Here is a 9,897-nt window from a genome sequence, read left to right as displayed (position 1 = left end):
ACTGAAAATACCAGGAGCAGATCATACTAGCTGATGGCTATAGATAAGTGTTCAAACAGTTCAGGTCCTGTTGCAAGGTACTGTATGAAGTAATAGCTCAAAAAGGTCGGTCCAGGTTTAACATAAAGTCCACAATACATCACCATTCCGTACAGATCATGGCGGTAAGTGTGATACCGTACGTGATCCCTAAAACTGGAGAAGAGAGGGGCCCCCAGCCAAGCTCCCACTCCGACGCGCGTTTCGACGTTTCGACGGCAGTCTTCTTCTGGGAGTGGTCTCACTTTAGGTTCAGTCCCATTTCTGTGTGGTATATCCCAGTGTTTCTAACTTGGTCCTTTTTGTCCCTTGAGGAGTTTGTTTGGGGTCGCCCTCTATTTTATTCTTTCTCACCTGCTTTTATGTGTTACAGTCAATAAAATTGTTATATTCTTTGGTATACCTGTGTGCTCCCTTATGAAATCTTTTTTGTTGTTCTCATATTATCCTTATCCCTAGAGCACCGCTGGCTACTATTACATAACAGGCAGTCCTCGTTTTACAACGAATGGCTTATCGAACGCTATGCAATGCATACCTATATTCATTTTTACAACGGCAAAATGGCTTATCCAACGCTCTTAAGACGCTTTGCAACGTTGTGTATGTGTGTATGTGTATATATATACATTCACATTAACAACGTTGCAAAGCGTCGTAAGAGCGTGTATATATATATATATAATATTATACTATATAATATTATATTATACTATATAATATATTATTTATTATGTTATATTATATATATAATACAGTATATACACTATATAATTTGTGTGCTGCATATCTTATTGCCTGCATAAAATATTTTGTGTATTTTAGCATTAAAAATGCCTTCAGGAACGGAACCTTTCATTTAAACAGTGTTCCTATGGGAAAACGTGTTTCGCTTTACAACGCCATTTTGAGTAACGCATTGTGTTGGATAACCGAGGACTGCCTGTATTGTATATATGCTAGCTTTTGGGTACTAGATATTTCTGGCGTGCATGCGGTTTTCTGTGTGTTTGTGTTACACACGTGTGCGTGTGTGTGTGTGTGTGTGTGTGTGTGTGTGTGTGTGTGTGTGTGTGTGTGTGTGTGTGTGTGTGTGTGTGTGTGTGTGTGTGTGTGTGTGTGTGAGGGTTCCATGTAAAATGGATTTCAGGCAAAAGGTGACATGGTGTGCTCATTTGCATGTCATTTCCAAGAATCCCTTGCTGCAGAGGAAGCACTATGCTAGGTGATAATGGTGAAAGGCAGGGTTACAGACCTGTCTAAGACATGTGAATGTGCTCACAAGTGATCGTTTTATAATATATATATATATATATATTCTGTGTGTAACGTTCAAAAACTGTTCTTTATGAGACCTTTTTTGAGGTTGGCATAGCAGTTTCTGCAGTGTTATTCAGTGCTGCTACAAGGGCTCTACATAGTCATAGCTACTCAAAATGCTGATGATGCTCTAATGGAATAGTAATATAAGCTATATGCTCCAACCTTACCTGTCACCATTAACTCCACATATTTCTTATGAGACCGCTATAATATATTTAGGCTGCACACTTTCTCTTTTATCTTCTCTTGAGCTGGGCTGAAAGTACCAGCGTTCTACTGTAGTGCGAGCAGAATTCCAGCTATGACTGATCTAGAGACGTTTGTGCAGTTACATTAATCGAAGCAGATTTTAGCAGCTAGTTTGAACGTCTCTTAGTAAATGCACGTCTGTCTCTCTTTTGGCCCAGTTCATAATTGCAGCAGTCATGCTGGTCCTAGTGTAGTGCAGTGTAGGTTTGTTGTAGGGTGCGATACCTGTTTAGATGACCAAACATGATCATGGAATCTTAATGTGCAAAGATTTGGTCTTCTTCATGTGTGCAGTCATAGACCGCTATTATCAGCTGGTGTGGCAAATAGTACATCGCGAGTGCCACACAGACACTTATATAGAACCTTGCTTGTTCTATAGGTACCTGTGTGAAAGATGTTCTTATTGAAAGTATTGTACCGAGCCACTTCCTTCCCAAAGAAAAGCTATAAATTACTGTCTGGACAGAGTGGTTGTAACAGTCTATATCTGACGCAACGGTCAAGTGGTAAACCTAGCTGCAATAATGTGATATCCCCAGCAGGGGCCCAATTTACCGGCACCACTGCCTAATAGACACTAAATGCATTAAAAAAAGGGCAATAAGAATAAAACATGTAGCATTTTGTTTTAAAGCAACGGGAGAGTCGCCTTTTATTGTTTGTGATGCGTTTTGCATCAAAATGATTTTTCATCAGCGGATCCCAACATAATAATTGCCACAGTCTGATTTGCTAAGAAATCGGTGAAATATTACAATCCTATAAATATGGTATGCAACGTTTTATGACAGGATGGAGAACCATATTGATACAAAACACACCAAACCATAAAGGTCACCACCATTGGAACATGTAGTTTGTTAAAAAATACAGTTCAAATGTTGTATTCATTATCTTTCTGCCTTTTTTGGACTACTGGTAAGGCTGTAGGGTCACTATGAATGGAGTAATCTACCCCTGCTGCTGCCCTTTCTTACACGGAGTCCGCTGCTATAGATAGCTATACTAAATATTCCTAAACCAACCCCCCAAACTCCAATTAAAGAATGGAGCTCTACTTCAAATACACAAAAAACCCGGACTCTTGCTCGTGTTAGGGTTGCCATCTGTTACGAACTGGCCCATTTACCCCAATACGTTACCCTTTTAAACGTAATAGGAGAGTTGGTCGTATCTGGCAGACTCCATGCCGATTTTCTACTTTTCGAGAGTGTGAATGCTGGAGCATCCGTAGTTGTTGAAGCCTTTCAAAGTAGTGTGATACAGTTATCCTCTGTTCTTTAGTTTGAAGAGGCTGTAGGAATGTTACGTATGTGTATTGGGGTAGTCAGAATTTGAAAAACACCAGAACACGTTCATTATCAGGAGGGGAAACCTTTAGTTGAACTTCTGTTTTAAATGCATGACACCAGATTAGGACGAACGTTTCCTCATACAGTTTTTGACCACAAACCATTTCACTTCCAGTTCTGTTATATTATTTTACGGAGAGAAAACAAATTCGGTATTGTGTGATTACCAAAGATGGAAAAGTGAGCTCGAGAAGACGCAAGGGACTGATTTTAGAGACAGGACCAATGGGAGCTGTTCATGGGAGAAGTGGTTAAATCTACCTCAACAGCCATGCTGTCTGTGAAGACCACTTCTTGTTCCCATGGACTTGCATTTATAACAGACTTTGAGCCCCATTTGTTGTTCCTCTACTCACTTCTGCACTCCATAACAATAATAGAGTATGAACTAGCCTCGGTCTAGAAGCTGTGTTACTCATTATGGACTTGTGCAGCAGTGGTCATTCCCCCAAAAATTCCTTACCATCTAATTGTGTAAGTGTTGTCTAGAGACAGGGTGTATTTTGCGGGGAGGCTGAACTTGCTATGTGAAGCGGGTGTAACCTGTATATGGGTTCTGGATTTATTTGACCTGCTTTGTGCAGTCATGCAGATCTAGTACTTTCACCAGCAGAGCTCTTGCTGTCTGTCACTGACCTGCATGGCTGTTGCTGTGCTAATTGTAATGACTTCCTTTTGAATAAATGAGTAACGCGTAATTCATGTCATAAATTGCCCATAATCAGAATGGCCAGGTGCAGTGGTTTTGATTACTGGGTATTGAGGTAGAATGGAGGTGAAGGTGGGCATTGCTGTAATTTGCCTTCATTAGTACTAATGGTGCTTGGGAAGCCACCTCCTAGCCATGAATGATTCAGTTGGGTATAAGGACAGAGAGTAGCTGCACAGCTTGAAGATGGTCTGTCCCTCAGCCATAACGATTTAGGGCTAAATCCACAAAGCTCTATTAAATCAAGGCCTTACCCAAAACGGGGACATAATGTTATGTTTCCTGAGGTTAACCCGTATCCTCAAAGCTAATTATAATGAAGAACTGCCGTTTTAAATCTCATTGGCGTAGGCTTAACGTCACGTTATTGTAGCAAAAGTTGAGTTATCTTCCAATAATGTGGCCATCCAGACCCTGAAATAGGTCTTTAACTAACTCAAATTGAGGAGAGAGAAATTACCTTAATTTTAGTTAAATCATACCTATCTTGTCCGCATTTTTACCTTTGCCTTATATAGTAAGTCAAAGAGGAGAAGCCGACTGCATAATATTATATACATGAGAACCAGGATACATGTTGGACACAGCTGATATTTAGAGCAACATTCGACCCATACATATTGGACCGTGCTGTTTTTAATCCCATCAGTGTCTATAGCTTTTTTCCCCCTACAGATCAGTGATCCCGCTTTTACTTTATCTGCGTGTGAGCTGTGTGCACACCCTAGTAACGCAGCACAGGGATGGGACTGTAGGAAGTGTCAAGCTCCTGACGGGTGCATCTGGCTGCAGAGCGAACTTTTCCCCTTTGCTGTTAGGCATCTATGTCAGAAAATGTCAGCTCACAGTTCTTCTGTTGGATGCCGGTCATTACAGAGGTGTCCTCTGTTTCAGATTGGCCAGAGATATTGGAGACTAAGAAAAGGGCACGATGACCCAAACACAGAATGTCATATGTCCTATTACCTTATATTCTGCTTAAATGCTCCTACAGATGTTGCCCAAATCAGAGGCTGATGCACACAGGAAAAAGAGAGGTGGTATTGTATGTCTTTATTTATATAGCGCCATTAATGTACATAGCGCTTCACAGTAGTAATACATGGGGTAATCAAATAAATAACAGATAATATAAATAACAGATCATGGGAATAAGTGCTTTAGACGTAAAAGTAACATTAAGGAAGAGGAGTCCCTGCCCCGAGGAGCTTACAGTCTAATTGGTAGGTAGGGAGAACGTACAGAGACAGTAGGAGGGAGTTCTGGTAAGTGCGTCTGCAGGGGGCCAAGCTTATGTATCATGTGTTCAGAATATCCATAGTGCTATTCATATGCTTCTTTAAGCAAGTGGGTCTTAAAGGTGGATAGAGTGGGTGCAAGTCGGGTACTGAGGGGAAGGGCATTCCAGAGGTGTGGGGCAGTCAGTGAAAAAGGTTTAAGGCGGGAGAGGGCTTTAGATACAAAAGGGGTAAAAAGAAGACATCCTTGAAAAGAACGCAAGAGTCTGGATGGTGCATAACGAGAAAGTAGGGCAGAGATGTAAGGAGGGGCAGAAGAGTGTAAAGCTTTAAAAGTGAGGAGAAGAATGGAGTGTGAGATGGGGGGTTTGATCGGAAGCCAGGAGAGGGATTTCATGAGGGGAGATGCGGAGACAGATCTAGGAAAAAGTAGAGTGATTCTGGCAGCAGCGTTTAGGATAGATTGTAGGGGAGACAGGTGAGAGGCAGGAAGGCCGGACAGCAGGAGGTTACAGTAATCAAGACGGGAGAGAATGAGTCAGAGTTTTAGCAGTCGAGCAACAGAGGAAAGGGCGTATCTTAGTTATATTGCGGAGGAAAAAGCGACAGGTTTTAGAAATGTTTTGAATGTGAGGGGCTAATGTGAGAAAGGAGTCGAGTGTGACCCCTAGGCAGCGTGCTTGGGCTACTGGGTGAATGATGGTAGTTGCAACAGTGATGTGGAAGGAGGTAGTAGGGCCAGGTTTGGGAGGAAGTATGAGGAGCTCTGTTTTAGCCATGTTGAGTTTAAGGCGACGGGGGGCCATCCAGGATGATACAGCAGAGAGACATTCAGAGAGGTTTGTTCAATATCACGTTCTTTGTCCCAATGTAACGGTAACATGCTGCTTGCTGCCTAGTTCTCTCACTTCATTATTTTCTAGTATTAAAAAATAGGCGCTTACAGTATGTCTTGTTTTTTTTTTTAACATTTTTGTATTCTTTGCTAATGCACTGTAACTCAGCCAGGCAGAGATGGATTTGTTTGCAGCAGCCTTTCTTTGCAAATCCTATTCTTTCGCATATTTAAGTATTCCGGTATTCGGTGCTGAATATATATATATTTTTATCAAATCAGTGTTTATATTTGTTATTTTCATTTGATTAAAAACAGTGTTTTGGTGATAACAAGTAAAACATTGGCAACCATTTGAATTTGGTGTTTGTTGGTCCACATTTTTTCGTTTCCGTGGTCCCCTTGTGTTGCCTCTGTCTCCGAGCCGTGGCGGGGCTGCTACTAGAGGTGAAACGCGTTGGAAAATTCTTCATATCAGGTTTTTATCGGTTCTAACTGAAAGTGTAAGACTGTCGGTCGGTGGTGTTTTCCGAATAAACCCTAAAACTTTAATCCCTACACATCTTCATGTAGCGCAGGGGAGCTCAACGCCAGTTCTCAAGCCCCCCCCAACAGGTCAGGTTTTTGTGATATTCCTACTTCAGCACAGGTGGCTCAATCAGTCCTTGCTGCAACACAGGTGGCTCAATCAGACTGAGCCTCTAATTGAGCCACCTGTGTTGAAGCTGGGATATCCTGAAAACCTGACCTGTTGGGTGGGGGGGAGAGATCATGAGGACTGGAGTTGAGCACCCCTGATTTAGCGGCATTATACATCTGTGTAATAAGTGCCTTATGTTGCCATAGACTGTTTGATACTCCATGTACTGTATAGATACCTACATATACCTGTATTTATGTGTGTAAGTATAATAGGGCGACCGTATTGTACATTGGTGCATGTTCTAATTACTTGTAAAAGGGACTACAGTACAGATGTAGCAGGCGTTATTGCCCCGGTTTAGCGCCGAAGTGCGCATGAACTAACGCATGCGTTAAGGAGAATGCACATATTACCATTGGTTTCAATGGCGCACACATTTAACAGTGTCAAATATTGCATCAGCGTTAACACAACATGTCTCGTTAACGGGTGTGATAACATCGGCTACCTATCTGTATCTTGTGAAACTAAACACTTTTGTTTTTTTACTTTGCAGATGTAACTATTTTATTTGATAATAAAACGCTTTGTACAAAATTGTGTATAGACCTGAGATTAGTGTACATGGATTGGTTGGACTACCAGCAGATAATTACTACTGGGTATAGTAATCCAATTCTTGCCGTGCTTTATTTTATTTTACTGTAACTATATGTGACGACTCCAAAGCTTCAACCAATGGTTATATCGGGGCCTTTTAATTTCAATAATTAGTTTTGGAGATGTCACTTGGCATTGGAGACATTCATAGCACAACCTTCGTGATTGCAGCATCTACAGATGATAAAAATGTTACTGATTGAGAAATTACTGTATTCCCCACACTAACTTGGTACATTTTCTGCGGATTACGTTTACTATGCAGTTGCAGAGCAAAGTGCAAAATCGAGGATAAAGTTGCGTTGGGGAGGATAATTTTCAATCAGTCTTGTACTATTGGTGGCCAAGAAGAGGCTCAAACCCACAGCCATATGTAGCCATCGCTTTACGCTGCTTCATGCTTTCTTTACACGCCGCGCCATGGTTCTGTGTCACTGCTCTTGTGCATAGCATGCCATGGTTCTGTGTCACTGCTCTTGTGCATAGCATGCCATGGTTCTGTGTCACTGCTCTTGTGCATAGCATGCCATGGTTCTGTGTCACTGCTCTTGTGCATAGCATGCCATGGTTCTGTGTCACTTCCCTTGTGCATAGCATGCCATGGTTCTGTGTCACTGCTCTTGTGCATAGCATGCCATGGTTCTGTGTCACTGCTCTTGTGCATAGCATGCCATGGTTCTGTGTCACTGCTCTTGTGCATAGCATGCCATGGTTCTGTGTCACTTCCCTTGTGCATAGCATGCCATGGTTCTGTCACTGCTCTTGTGCATAGCATGCCATGGTTCTGTGTCACTGCTCTTGTGCATAGCATGCCATGGTTCTGTGTCACTGCTCTTGTGCATAGCATGCCATGGTTCTGTGTCACTGCTCTTGTGCATAGCATGCCATGGTTCTGTGTCACTGCTCTTGTGCATAGCATGCCATGGTTCTGTGTCACTGCTCTTGTGCATAGCATGCCATGGTTCTGTGTCACTGCTCTTGTGCATAGCATGCCATGGTTCTGTGTCACTGCTCTTGTGCATAGCATGCCATGGTTCTGTGTCACTGCTCTTGTGCATAGCATGCCATGGTTCTGTGTCACTGCTCTTGTGCATAGCATGCCATGGTTCTGTGTCACTGCTCTTGTGCATAGCATGCCATGGTTCTGTGTCACTGCTCTTGTGCATAGCATGCCATGGTTCTGTGTCACTGCTCTTGTGCATAGCATGCCATGGTTCTGTGTCACTGCTCTTGTGCATAGCATGCCATGGTTCTGTGTCACTGCTCTTGTGCATAGCATGCCATGGTTCTGTCACTGCTCTTGTGCATAGCATGCCATGGTTCTGTGTCACAGCTCTTGTGCATAGCATGCCATAGTTCTGTGTCACTGCTCTTGTGCATAGCATGCCATGGTTCTGTGTCACTGCTCTTGTGCATAGCATGCCATGGTTCTGTGTCACTGCTCTTGTGCATAGCATGCCATGGTTCTGTCACTGCTCTTGTGCATAGCATGCCATGGTTCTGTGTCACTGCTCTTGTGCATAGCATGCCATGGTTCTGTGTCACTGCTCTTGTGCATAGCATGCCATGGTTCTGTGTCACTGCTCTTGTGCATAGCATGCCATGGTTCTGTGTCACTGCTCTTGTGCATAGCATGCCATGGTTCTGTGTCACTGCTCTTGTGCATAGCATGCCATGGTTCTGTCACTGCTCGTGCATAGCATGCCATGGTTCTGTCACTGCTCGTGCTTAGCATGCCATGGTTCTGTGTCACTGCTCTTGTGCATAGCATGCCATGGTTCTGTCACTGCTCGTGCATAGCATGCCATGGTTCTGTGTCACTGCTCTTGTGCATAGCATGCCATGGTTCTGTGTCACTGCTCTTGTGCATAGCATGCCATGGTTCTGTGTCGCTGCTCTTGTACATAGCATGCCATGGTTCTGTGTCACTGCTCTTGTGCATAGCATGCCATGGTTCTGTGTCACTGCTCTTGTGCATAGCATGCCATGGTTCTGTGTCACTGCTCTTGTGCATAGCATGCCATGGTTCTGTCACTGCTCTTGTGCATAGCATGCCATGGTTCTGTGTCACTGCTCTTGTGCATAGCATGCCATGGTTCTGTGTCACTGCTCTTGTGCATAGCATGCCATGGTTCTGTCACTGCTCTTGTGCATAGCATGCCATGGTTCTGTGTCACTGCTCTTGTGCATAGCATGCCATGGTTCTGTGTCACTGCTCTTGTGCATAGCATGCCATGGTTCTGTGTCACTGCTCTTGTACATAGCATGCCATGGTTCTGTGTCACTGCTCTTGTGCATAGCATGCCATGGTTCTGTGTCACTGCTCTTGTGCATAGCATTGAATACAGAAAGGATGGGGGAGCACAGTTGTGGGAAACAGGCAGTGTAATGAGTCTAGTAATTAACACTTAAAATATAGCGGTTATACCCTGAGCGAACGTAATGGCTCAGGTGGCTGATGTCCAATTGAAAGGGCGAATATACATAAAATCATAAAATGTATATACATAAAATCGCCCTTTCAATAATACACATTTATGTATATTCGCCCTTTCAATTGGACATCAGCCACCTGAGCCATTACGTTCGCTCAGGGTATAACCGCTATATTTTAAGTGTTAATTACTAGACTCATTACACTGCCTGTTTCCCACAACTGTGCTCCCCCATCCTTTCTGTATTCATTGCCTACAAGGGTCCTGGATAGATCCTGCTGGGGTTCCGAGTCACAGGAGGACATCACTTGAAAATCACACTCAGGCAGTATCATACTCCGCTTTTTTATATTTCCGCATATCTGACATAGCTCTACAGAGATAGCGCCCGGGTACCCCCTCAAACAAACT

This window comes from Ascaphus truei, chromosome 4, assembly GCF_040206685.1.
Source record: "Ascaphus truei isolate aAscTru1 chromosome 4, aAscTru1.hap1, whole genome shotgun sequence".
In the NCBI taxonomy this organism is placed as follows: domain Eukaryota; kingdom Metazoa; phylum Chordata; class Amphibia; order Anura; family Ascaphidae; genus Ascaphus; species Ascaphus truei.
This window is presented reverse-complemented; position numbering follows the sequence as displayed.